At 45.1% G+C, this 18751-nt stretch overlaps 1 long non-coding RNA gene across 1 annotated transcript; it reads right to left on the bottom strand.

Moving 5' to 3' along the window:
* Window positions 1-5638: 5638 nt before the first annotated feature.
* LOC115252397 (uncharacterized) lies at window positions 5639-18303 on the bottom strand. Its single transcript, XR_003890844.1, has 3 exons — window positions 18133-18303; window positions 6965-7189; window positions 5639-5797 (listed from the first exon to the last, which is right to left on the bottom strand). It is a non-coding gene; the product is annotated as an uncharacterized lncRNA (long non-coding RNA).
* Window positions 18304-18751: the final 448 nt, after the last annotated feature.

Here is an 18751-nt window from a genome sequence, read left to right as displayed (position 1 = left end):
TGCATCAACTTGCAATTTACTTTACTTATTATAATGTATTTCTGTATGTATTGTATGATCTATGCCTCCCCTCTCCTCTCCTCTCCTCTCCTCTCCTCTCCTCTCCTCTCCTCTCCTCTCCTCTCCTCTCCTCTCCTCTCCTCTCCTCTCCTCACCTTTTTCCTTGCCACTGTTGCTTGTCTGGGGTCAGGCCCTGGGATTCTGTAAAGCGCCTAGAAACAATTTTCATTGTAAAAGACGTTATATAAATGAAAATTGATTGATTGATTGATTGATTGATTGATTGATTGATTGATTGATTGATTGATTGATTGATTGATCCCTAACCAGATATTATATTCCAAAAAGGGCCTGAGGGGGGAACTTCTTTACTGGGTCACAGGGACCACACTGGACTGGTTCTTCCAGAGCTTCTCTGTCTCCAGCTCAGGGTTCTTCCTGATTGGTGCTGCAGGTGAAGCTGCGACACTGAAAAGTCCATCTTTAATTAGTGCTAAAAGACGAGAAGAGGTGAGCAACATTTGCTGTCTGTGCCTGTTTGCGCGTCTGTTTGTGCGGCGTTATTTTTAAGTCCGAAAGAGAAATAAGCAGAGGAGGCAGCTGAAAACGAGAAGCGGCGAAGCGGCGAAGCGGCGAGCCCACGAGGATGAACTTTCCAAACTTCACAGCTCGGGCCGACGGTAGCAGCAGCCGCGCCACATGTGAGGACCTCTTACAGCATATAGTCGTGCGTAACCAGTTGCCAAGCGCCACTGTATCATCAGAAATCATTAATAGAGCTCCATCCATCTTACCCCTTGTGCTTAGCGGGGGAGCCGGACCGACAGCGGAATCACGCCCATTAGAATTTTTCATTTCCCATGGCCAAATGAGAATGTCTTAGCCTTATTAATAATCTGGTGGCTGGGGCTAAAAACAGCCCTCCGCTGACAGAGATGGAGAAGACCAGTCGGAGTGAACTGAACAGCTCACTCCTGCCACGGAGCTGCAGGGACCAGTGCAGAACCAGTCTGCAGTGCTGGAGAGCAGGGTGTATATAAAAAGATCGCCCCTGTTCTGAATACAGAGTCCACTCAGGTTATCGCCCAGCTTAGATACAGCATGTTAGTCATTTCTAAAGGGTGCTCTGTATGTTGCTCACGTCTATAAATCATCCTCTGCATGAACCCAGCAGGGTGTTTTTCTGTTACGACATTGTTAAAGAGTCTATTTATGGACCGTCTGGATAGCAGAGGTGATTCTCCAAACTTTATTGAATAAAAGATAAAACATTTGAAGGGGTCATGCTCCTTATATCTCAAATTCTCTCGGTCTGTTCAGCTCATTAGTTAATTCCTCCTCTTGACAAGGGCAATAATGGCACAAAAGACATGCTCTCCCTCCACGCCCAGAGCCCGAGACATAGCGTAATGAAGCAGCGACTCCTCTGTGGGCAGATGATGATTCAGTCTGGATCTGGCCACGCCTTTCACACCGTGCATGCTCAAGAACACGCGCTCAGTGGCAAAGCACTTCGATGGCATCGGTTATTGGCTGCTGAAAAAAAAAGGAGGTCATAACAGCGTTGTAATGACACTGTTATGACACTGCATTTTCAGTGCTGCAACTGTTGTTCCTTTTGTACGCAGTTGTTTCCCGATTTCTGTCTTCATGGCTCCAATAGACCTCTCATCTTTTGGCTAAATCTCGTTACTGTGTAAGAACAGAAGGCCAGATTTCCTTGGCTCTGCAAAATAAACACCATGGATACGGAACCGTGCGTTTCAACCCGCCTCGAGCACTGCGGCTGAGCTTTTGCTAACATTTTTAACAGGTCACTTACCTCCTGATTCCGGTGTATAGCTGGTTATTAGCTAGTTCCTGAAAAAGCTGAGCTGTTTAAGTCTGTATGAACGCGTTTGCCGTGAGCACTCTCGTGCACAGGACTACATATTTTATATAAACGTGGCCATTTGATTGCAGTCACTCTATCTATGAGGTCCAATATAGTCTATAACCAGCTATTTTTGTTGTATGTTATTTGTATTATATGCGACTATTTGCCTTCAATGGCTGCTGAGTTGGAAATAGACAATGCACGTGATAACTTCCACTAAATTATCATTAAATATTATTTAATTGTTATTCTAAAGACTGCAGCCATTAACAAAAGCCCTAACTTCAATACAGTGATTTTGTGATGTGTCAGATGCACACAAATCCCCACACACAGTCCACAATAAAGTCTTTATAGTGGCAGAGACGCTGAATGGTAAGCTAACAAGTGTTGGAGCCAAATAAGATGAGAATTTGTCCTGTCATTAAGCCTCTAAATGGCTGACAGCGATGCTAAGTGAACAGCTCTCTGCTTTTGTTAGCGCAGATCATTCGGGCTCTTACAGTACATCCGCAGGTTTTCTTTGCTTGTGTACGTTTGTATGCGAGCGTGCGTGCACATTTTTGTATATCAGGCTGACAGGGCTGTCCGCTACTCCTAATGGTTTAATGGGCACCCTGTGGTGCCTCTCAAACCCCCTGGTGTGGGACACACTCAGAGTGCGGGGGAGCACAAAGGCGCAGCCGTGTCTCTGGAGACGAGCGTCTTTGTGATGGGGGGCCACTGCTGCGCTGACTGTTGCTGGCCTCATGGTGATTACTCCTCCCAGGGGGTCCACATTGTGGACCCTGAAAACCAGAACTTCACCTTTACATACCCCTCGCTGTGTCTCAGCAGGGGGCCCAAACACACCGCTGCTGATCACCGTATTTCAGCTGCCACGTAACCCATCCAAAACCCCATTTTAGGTGATGTTGAGATTTATTCCTTCAATTCATACCTGTTTATGACTACAAATGAGATTACTTCTGCATCAAAACGTTAGCTTTAGATTCCATAAACGAGGAGTAAAACACACACTCATATAGATCCAGATTATAGTAAATACCCTAAAAATGAAATCAGACTGCTCGCTGCTCATTTCCTGACAGCTAAAAATTGCAGATTTTATATGTTGAGCCATTTCTGACACATTTATTCTCACACAAGCTAAGTACAGTACTATAGAGATCCGATCCCACACACTCTACCCACTGGCTCCTGCTTTCAATATCAGTGCATGAGGCTATAATTGTATGTTTACTGTGTTCTGTAATACAGCAAACCAAAAACTTAATATGCCTTCTGAGAAGGAACTAACCTGCAGCAGCAGTGCAGGGATCCCGAAGCCTGGCTTCAGGTCAGAGGCAACGGAGGCGAACAGCTCAGTTCCTCTCAATCCACTGATCAGGGTCATACTGTGGGGGCCGGTCCCTCGTGAATAGTTCAACACCCACCTCAGGCTCCTGCTGTCATGGAGACTGATGCAGTTGACTCCTCACTTTCCAGTTTCAAGTCTTAAGAATGTGTGATGGATACAGCAACTGTGCATTCTGCGCACTTATTGCTGTGTTGGACGTGATTTATGATCCTCACTAATCCTCGTAATACACTTTTATCTTTAGATGTTCATACCTTCCTAATTAACCTCATTATTTATCACTCAGGGGCAGATTTGTCTCGCTGCCTGCGTCTGTTTCGCTGTATTCGCCTCCCTGTAATCATAAGGACATGTTTAATTTAGCTCAGGGTGATTGAGGATGCATCTGTGGTGTCTGGCTGCCCACCACAATCAATAAGCACTCTGAGCAATGTCTGGGAACAATGTTAACGCAACGGTCTGCTTAATGTGGAAATCGATGACCGGTGAAGTTTCAGGCAAAAGGCTGACAGAAATGGACAATTTGCTTTCAACTTTTCCTTTTTTAGGCCACGTGTCGCTCCGTCCAGCTGCAAAAGCCATGTGTTGAGCAACCTTACTTCCCTTATAGTCGCCCCTTCACCTGGATGGCAGTAACAGGAACGTAGGCCCCGGCGTTGGGACCGCGTCGCCATTTCTGCTACTGTGCAGCAAAGACAGCAGGTCTGAGGAGCAGCGAGCACATCGTGTTGCCACCGAATAACAGCAGTTGTTAAAATGTTGGGTCTGTTTATAATTGGAAGTGTAATTTTATGTGGGCATATCTGGCCAGGGTGAAGCGGCATATTGGCAAACAAAGCGCACTTCTGGAGCATTATGTAATTCTGGAGTTGTGCCGAGTGTAGCAACAATTCCGAGGCTCTGAGGTTTTCTGCTGAACGCCGGAAAACTGCTATGAACTATTTATGACACTTCCATTACAGCCATACTGCCCCTTCCATGCTTTCCCTACTTTTAAAACTGGCCATCAGATCGGATCAGTAGTGAAGAACCGTGCAATCAATCGTGCAACCCGCAGCGCCGCGGCAGAGTTTCACCTGATCGGCTGTAATTGGCTGTTAGTTGAGCTGATCAGCATAGGCCTTTATCTGAAGACAAAAGTTATTTAAAGAGCCTATAATTAGAGGTTTTAGAGCATTTCACCATATAAGTGCACACAAGGAGAGAGAAAATGGAAATGTTACGGCTAATTAATTGTTAATAGGCCATCACTGGTTTCCTATGGCTTTAAAGGCACTGAAGACAGAGTTAGAGAGAAGAAGCATGGGTAGAACCATACAGCTGGGTCAGAAAGAGGGAGCCATTCTAAAATATTTAACAGTGGCGACATGTTTATTTAATTTAAAATTTGAACCGCCACCAGCTCAGCAAATTTAGGTTTGTTCTTCTGTAACGAGTTGAGTTGATCGATATATCAAGAGCTTGGGTGGCAGAAATGGTCGTCTTGCTCGGGATTCATCACAAATGTCCAATGATTTACAGCTGTACCTGAAATATCTATATTATTGTTGAATATTAGAAAAGAAAATCTCAATATCTTGCTCTTATTTTTGGATATGAACCCAAATTCACATGGTTATGTAGTCCCTGCTGAAATAATTCATTTATTATTATGGCTGGACAGTAAACGTCTTGTTTAAAATGTTCATCACCTGGTTATTTACAGCTTCTACCTTGCTGAATTTCATGGAATTCTAGTGTCAGCATTATAATGTTTGACCTCACAGCTGTTTTATTTGTATTGTGAGGCTGCTTCTTTCGTTTCATTGGCATTTGTCTGACCTCTGGTGGCTTTGACCAAATCCTGTTACCATCTGAGGTGAAGGGAGGACTTATCTGGGTGTGTGTGTCCGCTGTGGAAGAGTAGAGAGGTGTGTGATCGTCGCTAACGTCTGGAGGACAGCTGAGATCTCTCGTTCTCACACTTGACGCCCGGTCGACTGATGCATGGAGCTCTTGTGACCTACCCAGAGGACGAGGAGACGGGCGCTGTCGGCCTCCTTCTATAATCTCCTCTCCTGTCCCCTGGACCTGTCTGGAGCCCTGAGTATTACTAACAACTTTTATTTCTGCTTGTGTGTGTGTGTGAGTGTGTGCTCCTTTTCATTTTCCATTGAACCCAATTGACTCAATTTATGCATTTATTCATTTCTAATTTACTACTAAACTAAGAGAGCTGCATTTTAGTAATAGTAGCTGCGTGTGTATTTAATTCAGGAAGAAATAAAGTTCTCTCTCTCTCGTTCAGATTTGGGAACATCATTAGTGATTTAAGCAAGTGAACCCAGGTCCTGCTCGTTAGGGAGAGGAGCCACTTTTACATAAATTGGAGGCACAGCTGGGAAATGCCCGTGCATAAAATGTATAGTTTTGATTTTGGATGGAGTATTTGGTTTTCAGATGAGCACAGGTTAACGTGCCAGGAGCAGGGTTGGTAGGACGGCTCCTCTGGAAGACTCTTGCAGGACAGTAGGTGGTCCGGTGAGACCGGTATAGATGGGCCGTTGTCCTGCATGACGTGTCTACGCACACAGACAAATCAGACACTGAAGCTTCTGATCAGACAGTAAAAGTATTTGGAAGGTTTAAAGTTAAGACATCCAACAGCCGAGTAGTTTACGGCAGTCATCAAGATGTTCTCCAGAACCACCTGATCTTCTGAACCAAAAAGGGAACCTCTGCATGGACGATATCTGTGTGTCTTCTTAGACAAGCTCATTAAAGGAGGAGGGAAAAACTCTAATAATGGTTATTCTTTGTTGTCTACAGATGTTCCTAAGGAGAACTCACCTGGATGATTCGGGCCACCTGCTGTGAAAACCCCAACCCTTGAAATCAATGTGTTTTTGACATCTTTGGACGTTCCCTGGAGAGCCTTGACCTTTGGCCTGAGCAGGCTTCCCTGGTGATTGAAGAGTGTGAATGTTCTGCTACAGCAAAGCGCAGGAGCATAATTGAGAGCTAAAGCGGCCTGAGCTGGAAATGATTCAAGTGGTAGCACCAAACAATCCTGATGCTAACCTCACACACTGAGCTAACATTTAAACCAACCAAGATAGTTACAGATACTGAGGGTTAACTGACACAAGGTTAGTGAAGGGAAAGGGCTGACAGAGACTAGAACCTGCAAAGTCTTAGTGTCCATGGATAGTTGAGGTGCTGTAGAAGTGTCTACTAAAGGTCTTAGATCGGCTCAGAGCTAATTTTACCAAACCCAAGTGAAGGGCACATTGTCTCTGCCTCTGGAGTCGCTGCTGATCTGGAGAAAGTGAGGGCTACAGGTTTCATCCTGCATGTAGACGCAAGGTTCAAATGGTTGGGAGCTGTGCTCAACCAAGAGGACAGAACGGCTCCGTCCACTCGTGTTTGCTAGCTGTAAGATGAGGGGGGCAGAATGGAATCATCCAGTCTGCATGTTAGAATATTTCATTCTGAAATGGGAAGTAGCTGATTAGTTCCCTGACTTCTTGTATGGTGTAAAGTTTATAGTGAGAACCAGTGACAACCCACTTACCTACATCACCCACTACAGAGGTTAAGGTTGGTTGTCCTACCTTATATCTGGATATGCTTTACTCACAGGAGTGAGCCCGTTGGAGCAGCTGAGCCACATCAGAGCTCTCAGAGGCCTGAAGCTCTGATTTGGTCACAGGCCTAGTGAAGCTCCAAGTTGACTAAAGTCATCTTACCTTCTAGATGTCAGCTGCTGGCATTAACATCTGTGCTGGATGATGCTGGCTCCCTTGACCCAGAATCAACCACAGGCTGGGATTTTGACAGCAAACCCATTTCAGAGCTCTTGACCCTGCTTGGCATGCACAAGGCCAGGACATCATCCTGCCACCCTCGGGGTGATCCTTGGCCTGGGCGGTTCAACCGCACTCTCCTCGCCGTGCTCTGCACCTGTGATCCAGCTGAAAAAGCCAAAATGGAGCCAGCATATTAGTCAGCTTGTGAGGCAGCTACCAGCAGATGCAGCCTCCGTTAGCGGAACACAAAAGCGTCTGATGCAAGCATCCATAATCACACACTGGAGGAAGGTGAACAAGGACTTGTTTTGTAATCTTGGACTCACATTAAAACACAGACTGCAGGATAGATGGAACTCTCTACCCCAGTGAAAAGTTACCCAATCTCCCTGTATATTATGTAAAACCAGAGAGTGGAACTGGTGCTGTGAGGAAGGTGCACTGAGTCTTAAGTGCATATCAGAGTGTTCAGGACTCGCCTGAAACAGAGCAGCAAGCAGATGGAGCCTAGAGCAACAGTGGAGCAAAGGAATACCAGGCCTGTCTGATGACCTCAGTTATATAGAACCTGAAAGGTCCACTGACAGACCCGTGACCATGAGTTAGCTATGATCCAGACTCCATATGTACTGGCTGGAAGTCAGAGACTGTAGAGTGATACTAGTTCATTATTTGATCCACTTCATGCCTATATTGTGTTTATGAGTCAGTATTGTGGTGTTTTAACAGGTTTATTTGGGACTGTTTGTCGCTGTTACTTGAATTTCATTGGTACTTTTCCAACCTCTGGTGGCTTCGACCAACTGTGACACCATTTGAGGTGACACAGGGGATTTACAGGATGTGTGTATCTGTGTGTTTGTGCGTGTGTGTGTGTGTCGGTGTCTGCTGTGGAAGACTGAGTAGGGACAAGTGTGTTTTGGCCCCAACATACTCCAGCCAGGACTCAGACCTGCAACATGGGGGGTTAGTTGGATCATGAGACTGTTGCAGTGTGAGTGTGTGTGTGTGTGCATGTGTGTGTGTGTGTGTGTGTGGGGAAGGGGGGGGGGGGGGATTTCCTCCATTTAACTGACTTTCTATATGCAAATTTTAATACAAACATTTAATACAAACATTACTAGAGAATGGGGACTTTAGTTTACTTTTGATTTCCATTGAACACAAGTGGTTCAGTTAATAATTTTATTTCTTTTGAATTAAAAATAATATTTTGACTAAATGGAGACAGCTGCATTTAAATCATTATTGTGGAGTATATGTTTTACTCAAGGCATTCATAACTGACACTATCATTCGTTGTTTAAGCAGGAAAACCCAGGGGACATGAGACGGGTGTTACAATTACATCACAGAAATAGTCATTTGATGCATCCATATCCAGAAGGGAATTGTGGGATGGAAATGGAAAGACCCCCCTCCCCTTTTTTTTTTAATTAGTTGAATCTCTTCTCTGTGATGTCTGAAGACTATTGCTGCCTTTGATGGATGGCAGGAAAGTTGAAAGGTCAGGAAAACAGGCCCTCATCCACCTCATCACCACGTCTGTCCCGATACATCCAACCTTTCGCTGCACAACTTCAGGTTGAATCGGGGTGACGTTTCCCCACCCTGTCCACCATATGCTGTGTGCCGCAGCACGGCCAGGGGAAGCAGGGTGGGGGTGGGGGGGGGTCAGAAGGGGTATCTGTGAAAGGCGGTGCTCTGTGCTGTGCAGTGAGTGTCAAAAAGCGGTGCAGACCTGCCTGGGTTACGTAATGGATGAGGCTGGGCTGCGGAGCCCGGGCTGCTATCATTAATTCATGTCACCCGGGACAGCTGGCGTTGGAGCTGAGGAGCCACCGTGGGAGACACGGAGATGGAGGCCGATCCTGTGGGAGGATGAGCTGACACACTGGAGAGCATGGGAACAGAGTGGCAGATTGAAAGATTGGATGTGGCAGTCGACCACATGTGGGCACTTTTGAATTTTTTTTTACACAAATAAGGCAAAGAAGCATCTTTTCTTGTCAGAAGAAAGACCGCACCGCGCTGCTGACGCTGGTTTTGGTCGACCTTGTTGGCATATCAAACCACTACACAGATATAAAAAAAAAAAAAATCAGAAACGTGACCACGTTCCCATTGGTGAGGTAAAGGCAGCGGTTTGCAGACATCAGGGGATGTATAGCAGGTATACAGCAGGTAGCACTGTTAGCAGCACTGTTAGCTGCACTGTTAGCAGCACTGTTAGCAGCACTGTTAGCTGCACTGTTAGCAGCACTGTTAGCAGCACTGTTAGCAGCAGTGTTAGCAGCACTGTTTTTTCCATTTTCCTTCCTGTGGGACGGAGACAGCTGACACCATGAGGACACCGTCGTGGCGTGCACACAGCAGCACATCAGAGGGAAGCCGCCCTGTCTTCTCCCATCTGCTCCGACGAGATGCGGCAGCAGCTTTGAGCGCTTTGGTTGCAAAGTTTCTGCCGCCAGCAGAGGGGACGTAAAACGCTCAACTGCTTCCATGCAGATTTTTACTTGCTTCCTTTTTGGTCTCGCGGCTCCTTTCATCTGATTTACAAGCTCAGTCAAATCAGCACCGGTCCGAACCCTGAACTAACCTCTTACAGCACTTAACCTCGGCCATACTGCTCCCAGGAGCACCGCGCCATAATAACGGGACAGTTTGGCCTCCTGGAGGAGCCGGTGAGTCTTGAGCTCAGATTTGTGTCTACAGTCATGAAATATGTCTTCTTTTATGTCTGGAACATTCAGACGAGTCCTCATTTATTTGTACAGACTGTGGAAACCAAGAGGAGCACGCATACCAGGGCAGCCTTTGAAACAAATTAGCATTAGCATTTAGAATTTAAATTTAAATTAACACTGAGATATTCAACAAAACTCATCCTGCAAACGTGCTGTTGCATGACATATAAGTGCCATTTGGAGAACAAAGGCCTTCTGCATCCCGGAAAATCCGAAAATTAACATTTGTCTCTTTACACAGACTGATGAATAATTATCAACAGCTCACGTCTTCGTTTCATACGGAGCTCCTGGTTATGCAACCGCAGCCTCGCTGGGTCTGTGGGGGCTGCCCGTGTTGGATGTCAGGCTGGGGATGCACAGATCTCCTCTCTAAACCTCTCTCAGGAGCAGGCTCCACCTCCGAAATTCATTTAGGCGGTGCAATACTGTATGTCTGAATGTGCCGGTGTGGTGTAAAACCCCCGTCTCGTCTGACTCTTATCGCAGGATAACGGCTGATAACATCATAAATAAAATAGAGGACAAGGTGGGAAATGTCAGAGCAAGGAGCGACTACAGCCTCGGCTCGCATGAAAAGGAGCCGCCGTCTTCCTTTTTCTGAAAGTAGAGATGCTGTCAGGGAAGATAAGAGGGATTGTCCCTCCAGGGATTGTGTGGAAAGATGTCTCCTTCACAGGAGAACAGTGCTCTGTGGTAGGTGAACAGCGGCTGGAGACGGCCACTGGCGTCTTCCAGGAAGCCTTAAAACCTTTACCTGCCACCTGTTTACAGGTTGTATCGAGCACATTTTTCCGACCTTGTGAACATCTCCTCGGCTTGTTTTATTTGGTGATACAGTCGGAGCCAAATCCTGGTCAATCATCTGATGCCTAAGAGTGTTAATGCCCCCCTCCCCCCACCGTGGTCCGGCTTATCTCACTTTACAGTCCTTCACTGTGGAAAAAAATGCCCTGGGGTCATGTTTCTCTTAACAGCTTCATAACTCCTCCGCCGGCTGAGCCCACCGACCCTCCACCACCTTTCGACTCGCCCTCCCATCGCAACATCCAATCGTCTCATCTTTGCGCCGACTTCCTGAAACTGGCCCCATTTCCCTTTTGGTGCATTAGTCGTCCACAGGCAGCCGCAACACATATTGCTGCTCTAGCAGAGAGGCTACAGAGGTTAGCCTTAACAAGTGGGAACGCTCCCTGCAGAGTTCCAGCCCATCAGAGCGATCCATTTCAGCGCGTAAGTGTCAGTGACCGGTCCTGTAGTGATAAGACATGAGAGCCAGTAATGGCCCCTTTAAATGGGCTTGAGGGCTTTAAAGGCTGCTCCTCTCCAGCGAGTTGGAAGTTGACGCACAGGATTATATATTTATTTTCTGTAAAGAATCTAAATGAACATTGGAGCTTGTCTATTTCTAGTCGCAGCTTGGAAATATTTTAGCACAGTGAGATGATGTGGGACAGAGGTGCCCACGGTAGCGGTCCCACGGGACACACGTCAAAACACATTCCCTTGTTTCTTGTCATTGTTCCACAAGCATTAAAAAGAACTCTTGACACATGTCAGAGGCAACAAAAGCACGCTAGGTATAAATACATCAAAGAGGTAGGAGGAATTAGTTGCAATAGTGATATGATGATGAATATTATTCCTGCTTTCATTTGAGAGTTTTTAGGGATGCGCATTTTACGTGCAATGGCGCCCTCTGCTGAACAAAATTAGCAATAGATCAGGCACAGCATCCAAAGTAACAACTAGTGAGTCTAAAAGAACTCCACAAACCACACATAAATTATGACAACCCAATTTCAACTGTATCACATTGATTGTTTTTACAGATTAATTCAGTACATACAATTCTGAATGGAGAAGCTGCTGCTCTATAGTTCTTAATGCTAGATTCACAAGCATGCAGAACACATATGATGCATTTCCTTGTCAGATGGCGCAAAAGGAAACGCTAAAAACAAAACAACGTGTAAATTGGGTGTTATTGCATAGCACCTCCCCAGAAACAGAAAACTTGAGCTTTCTATATGGAGCGAAGGAAGTGGGAGGGTTGCAGGTGGGAAAGCTCAGCTTAACTGTCCTGCTCCTCTCCTGCAGCCCCATGTTGTGTAGAGAACCTGAGGGAAATCACTCTCACACACACACACATACACACACACACACACACACACACACACACACACACACACACACACACACACACACACACACACAGTGGTAATTAATAGAAGCTGATATTAAAAAGTGTGTATGTGTATGGGGGGCGACCTTGGTCCTCTGAAAACTGTGAAATGTCTCACCAAACCTCCAATTAAGAGATTTTCTGATCTTCTTGGGATTTGCCCCTTGGTCAGATTCCTACACTGTTCCCACAAATAACCAGAAACGTAGCGCTGATTTATGATTAAAACCTTATCAGGTCTTTATCTTGCCTCTCCTTCATGTGTCGCTCTCCTTTCATCCATCATATTGGGACACATTTTGTGAGGAAACTTTTATCTGTTTAGAGGAGAGACTCATAATTGAAACATGCAATATGGCGACATGATCAAATGTAGCGATCATGACAACAAAGAAATCTTTTATTCGATTATGCAACTGTTACACTGGTATTTCAACACTTAAACCCATAAATCCCTACCAAGTGAGTAAATAGGGTATCTATTATGAACTGGGAGCGCGCAGTTGGACTTACACACACTTTAAAGAGAATTGCAATAAAGCAGGAAATCACATAATGAAGAGCGCTTAATTCTGTCTGAATCCAGATGTAACAGCTATGCTGACAGATCTCTGGGAAGGGGAAGCAGAACACGAACAGTGGGACACCGACCCTTTCATGTCAATCCTTACTCCCTGTGACCCAACATTTCATCAGCTGTGCCCCCAAAACACCGTTTTATACCTCCCAGATGCCGCAAAGGGAGAGATCAGAGGTTTTAGTGGGAGCTGCGGCTTCCTGCGCAACAGCGCCCTCTGCTGGATCACATGGGAAAAGGCTGGTTCAGTTCAGGTTAATCCTGCTAAACTCTGAACATTTATTACATGGAAATGGGAAAGCCACCGAAGGTCAAGCAAAGGGTTTGGTATGGAAATGAGTCAGAAGGCTTTCCTGAGCAGTATCGTGAATAATGCACAAGCCAAGACTTTCTGAAGCAAATGCCTGCTAATAATATTTTAATCTTAATTTCTGGAGCCTTATTGAGCTACTCTAACATTAGCCAGATGGGAATCATGGGGAAATTGAATAATTTGATCATACCTACGTTCTTCTTCTGTCTGCTTTTGCTCTTGTTTTTGTTTTCCACATTGTGACGCTGTTTGATGGAAAACTATCACTAGTTGGCTTATTTATCTATCACTAGTTGGCTTATTTATCAGATAGAGCATCTTTGGAAGCCAGACTACTCGGCTCCATCTTTAACTGTGTAAGAGGATGAATGAATTGACCCTATTAATCCATCCAGCCATCTGTTGACCATTTCCATCCAAAAAATAATAATCTACTGTACTGTAGACGTTTCTTTGATGAAGTGGAGTGCTTCCCTTACTCTTTTTCTGTAATATTGCACGATTAGAAAGAGTCTTGACGCGAGTGTCAGTGACAGGGTTCTGAAAGTGTGTTTTGCAAGGGCTTATTTTGACACGGGTGTCAGGAAATGAGTGGCTGATTGTACATAGTGTATGCACACCCCCCACAAAAAACTACTTATCACAGCTCAGCTGTCATATCATAAAAGGCAAAGAACAAAGCGGCAGCTTTGTGTCAAGTCATTTCTGAGGAGATAAAGCGGGGCCTTTTTTTTGTAAAAAAAAAAAAAACTAAATTATTTTTTTTCTCTGTCCCCCCCTCTCTCTGGGGGTCTAACACTGCTAAACTTTAATATATGGTCTTCAAATAGGTGCATTTTAGAGCTCTGCACACCATGAACAAAGACTGAACCCCACCCTCAACAGCTTTTCAACTGGTAAATCAGTAGCTTATCACTAGCTTACAAAAACACATAAACAACGTCAGAAAATGTCTATTTTTGCTCAAATTTTCTGTTTCAACGTCCCAACGTTTAAAATTGTCCATCAAATGTATTTAGATTTATCAAACGAAAGTCCGAGTTGGGTATAAACTCATATTTGAAGGATTGATTGTGAATGTACACCTCTACTTTTGTTCTAAAACAGAAATTATATTTTCAGTCTCCATATATTTCAGAAGCTAATGTCCACATTGTCCAGCAGAGGGCGCCACACCGCCTGGTTGAGAGCGTTTTTTTTTATTTTTTAAGTAGCTTCAGCTGGAAGACGTTTTCAGCTTAAATCAATTGAAAGGCTGCTTAAATGTAATGTTGTAATCTCGAGCTTTTTGCCTATGATTTAAAAAATAACCAGTGAGAATGCTTGTCATCTGTGGGGACCTCAAGTCATTTTCATCTCTTCTCGAAACACCCTTGTCCTAATTTAATGCTTTCAGGGATAATAGGTTATGGAAACCGGCTAAGAAAACTGGTGATTTTGGGGTTTATACTGTCACTTCAATGGCTGTGAAAGCTGCAGGCAGCACTACCCTTGAACAATCTGGCACAAAAGTAGTGTGCACGTCTACGCTACGCTGAGGATCCTTTTTTTTTCTTGCATTAAATAAATCCTTTTCTTTTGGGCCCATAATGAGCAGGAGGCGTATAAAAGTCTAAAGAGGAGGGAGAATAGAGGAGAAATGAGATGAGATGGAAGAAGCAAGAGGAAAGAAGATAGACTTGATGGTTTGTGCCAGATCTGTGGTACAGGCAAAGGGAAAGAGGGAGTGAGTACTCCTCTAGTTATAGTCCTGTTTGAAACAGATGCTGTTTTTAACCAAAAACCTTAATGGGGGAGGGGGGGGGGGGGTGTTCTCTGGTCTGGTGCTGGCCTATGATCACGTTCCAGCCCAGCTCCAGTGCCCATCTTTTTACTTCTATGAGGAAAAATGCCACAGGAAAGAAAAAAAATCCACTCTCCTCCTCCTGTACCAGGGGCAGGTCTTCTGTGAAGCCCTAGATTTATCCAATCAAACCAAGCTCTCTGTGCTCACTTCAAATAGACACCCCCCTGACTTCAGCCTTGCACTAAAAGGAGCCCTCATTTTTCCTCTGACCACACAGCGATATGACCAAAGACAAGCTTATTATTTTATAGGCTGTGATCTCTGAGAACATGTAACCCAGGAGTGTGGATTCTCAGGTTACATGTGATCCCTTAATAAACCTGCACCCGCTTGGCTGGCACTGCATTTTAAACCAGGGCATCAATTTATCAGGTTATATGAATTTGAGACAGCTGGCGGTTATTCCTCTACGTGCACATGTCCCTGATGTTGGCATCAAGCTGACTGATATAGATATATATATATATTTAGTTGAGTGCCCCAATTCTTGATTTATTATGGGTTCCATGAAGATTTTAATCATTTTTTCCCTCTTTCTGCATCGGACAGATCAAAGGGAGGAAGGAAAACATAATATCTGTTCCATTACTATAAAAATCAACAAAATGCTGAGATTACATAGATATTTTCATGTCAAAGAATGGGCGAGTATTTGGTTTTGGGCCCAACGGTCATGGCGACAAAGTGAAATCTAAAATTTTGACGGCATTCCGAGATCAAAGCATCAAAGGAGGATGTGAAGAATTCGCATCGTGTATTCACTAAAGCTACATTTGATAGAGCAGCGACTTTGTGCATCTTTAATACACGTGTTTAAAAATGTGCACTTTTGTTCTGCATTTAATTTATTTTCATTCCACATTGTTTTGAGGGTTTTTAATCTTGGCCGGCGTGGCGGAGACATACTCTTCATTTGATGTGACAACCACTCAAGCCCAACATGAATACAGCGAAGCCTTCGGAAAAGTGCACAATCCTCAGTGCATTTGAAGAATTTTAACGAAATATAAACCCAAGAATTGTCTATTAATATTGTTATTTCAAGTGCGCTGCTGGGGTTCGGCATGGGCGATGTAAAAATGATACATCACAACATTCCTGACGCCGGCGAGGAGATGTGGATAAACCTGCCGGGGGTTAGAGGTCATAGAGTCGTGCGCTCAGCCAGGCCGCCACAACAGCAGCGGCAGCAGCGACACTGGCCTCAGAATTGGGATTTACTGGATATCTGCAGGGTTACAATGTACACCGGGCCACTGACATCCAGCAGAATCTTAGCCCGGCACACAGTTTAAATGTTTTCTACAAGCCCCTCTGGGCACATGCATGCTGATTTATGGCAAACACTGAAAAGAAAATGGGGCAACTGGGAAATCATACACTTATTCCCTGACTGGAACACGCAAACACCAACTCATTTCGATTACCAGTAAACTTTGCTTCTATTGTTGTTTTGCTGGCTACGACGTGCGCGCGCGCGCGCGTGTGTGGTGAGTGTGTGTGTGTGAGTGTGTGTGTGGAGTGGGTGGGGGATTACATGCCTGGAATTGGGAAATGACAGATCTAAACAACATTTCACTCTTCCGCCTGTGCTGTGTGACACAAAGAGAGACATAAAAGGCAGATGTGGAGACACTGATGCCGTTTTCTCCTCCTCTTATTGTTTCTACGCTGTGTAAAGTTCAGCAGCTGCGCTAAGCTGAGTCTTGTTTGCTGGCTCGAACGTGCCACGTGATTCATTTGTCATAATTAAACCCCGGCGTTAATAAATCTGTCGCCGAAACTCTCCACACTGACCTTTTTATTTTCACTCTTTTTTACAGGCGTGCTGATTTTAAATCCTTTTTTTTTTTTTTTTTAAATGCACCGTTCAAACATTTTGACGCCCCTTTCCCCATAATTTACAGTATAATTGCCCATGCATTAGCCCGAGATCACACACCCCGGAGGTTCACACGTCCCTTTTCTCAGCTCAGATCAAATGCATCCAGCTAACAAACACATTGAATTCTCTTGCAAAGAAAACTGGGCTGCATAAATATGGATTTTAATCACTGCCCAGCATTTATCCCTCTCCCCCATCGTTTGATGTTGCCATCTTTTTAACTTTGAATGTGACATCTTAATTAACTTGTATTTTTGCTATTTCTTATAGGCTTTTTTTTTTGGAGCAGCTGGAACCTTGTGTTTAATTCATTGCACAAACATTATCCAGGTTTTGGAGGAATGCAGAGAAATTAACTTGCCGATGCAAAGGAGAAGGAAGAAACCGCAGCCAAGAGTCTGCGATTGACTTTTCTCAGAGGCCCAAGGCGCAGACAAAGACTCAAAAGGGGGTCCAAGTGGGGAAGGCCTAAAATATGTGCCCAGCAAGCTCCTTCAGTATTTTCCAACTGCCCCTTTGTAGCAACAGCCACATTTCTTGGATTGTCAGTGACTCTCCGGCACCATCTATACACATCAGTCACAGGGGCTGTCTTATTTATTTTATCTGTTGTTCCCACTCTCGCTCTTTGTTTTTGTTTCTTTTCTTACTGTCAGGTATTTAAGCAGCCTGCCGGTTTTATACAGCCCGCTGAATGGTCTTGATGGACCCGAGACTCAATGGACAGCATGTGACCCATCTGACCAAGGCTCTTTTATGTACCGCCCCCTTTGTTGTTTTGTTTTTGTTTGTCTGTGAGAAAAGACCACTTCATTGGGTAGGAGGTTACCGACGTGCTCTATTAAGGCATTGGGGATTTCATTAGCCACAATCAAACGAGGCAATAAATAATAACTTGTGACCTTTGAAGTCTTACAGACTGAGAAATGCGAAGAATGAGCCTCACTCCGAATGAAAAGAGTTTGCCGAGCAAAGAGGCGAAGCGGTTTTTCTTTTTGTTTCACTCTTCCTGTAAAGGTTGCAAGTCGGTTTGGCTGCGTTGACCAGTGGAGCAGGGTGGAGCGGCGGAGTAAAACAAGGTTCATTGTGGTGTGCAAGAAATGGTGCCTTCACGGTCCAGCACACATGTTTGCTCTGAGGTGATTAAGTGGCCCCCTAAAGAGGAAACGCTGTATTGCTTTAGCTGCTGTGTTACTGACGGGGCAGCGTTACAGTGTGTTCAGCGTAGTTCTGAACCCAACTGCTTCTACAAAAGTCCAGGAACCACCGTAAAGACAATGACTTAAAAGAAGACAACGGGGGGGGCATGAGAGAACTCTTGTCAGAGCTAAATTTTGCGTGACCTGGCCAGGAGAAGACTTTTGCTGAGTTGCCCCATTTAATAGCTTCTGCTGCCTCTACTTCCCCACTAACCCCCCATTCCACGACTACCCCCATGGTTTTGAGGGCTCCTGCATCTCTTCACACTTCCTGTAATCATCCCCACATGAGGTGGTGGCATTTAGCCTCTTCTACTATGGCACACGTCATTATGTTGAGCTTTAAGCAGGCCTACCTTGCTCCAGGCCAAAGGGGTTGGGGCACTCTCTTTATGGAGGCTGGGGATAGACGAGGGTGGTCGGAGGTGGGGGTTAATGAAGCGCCGACTGAATCCTACCACCTAGAGAGGTTTTGACATGCCGAGGTAGCAGCGGCTGCCTGCACGCCGCCCCGACGGTAGCTCCCGTCCAGCTCCGAGGCTGGATTCACGTGAAGGGAGTGTCTGTAGGAGTGTTAGGAGGCAAAGGTCAAGCCAGTGAAAGCTGTAAATCACAGAAGGGGACCAGCCTAAAGGTCAGTCAGTCATGGCGATTAGAGGAGCCGTCCACACGATGCGAGAGAATCGGGGGTAGCAGAGAGAAAGCCCCCACGGATGCCTGATTTAGAGGACAGACACTATTGTTTTCCAGAAAGCCACATTGATGACATGTTTGGTTTATATTTCAGGATAATAGCGAGAACTTCCTCCGGAGAACAGAGCACTTAGGCAAACACAGTGCCTGTTCAGCTGTGCACTCCAGCCCTTTGCGTGTGTGCGCAGGCGTTTCTTTGCAGATGAATACTGTTTGTTCAATTAAGCTGGCATCACTTCAACTAATGCAGTCCCCTCCATGTCCCATTCAGATTCAGCCGCT

The sequence above is a fragment of the Takifugu rubripes genome, chromosome 14 (assembly GCF_901000725.2).
Source record: "Takifugu rubripes chromosome 14, fTakRub1.2, whole genome shotgun sequence".
Taxonomy (NCBI): domain Eukaryota; kingdom Metazoa; phylum Chordata; class Actinopteri; order Tetraodontiformes; family Tetraodontidae; genus Takifugu; species Takifugu rubripes.
The sequence above is the reverse complement of the archived record's forward strand: the minus strand, read 5'-3'. Positions and strand labels throughout refer to the sequence as shown.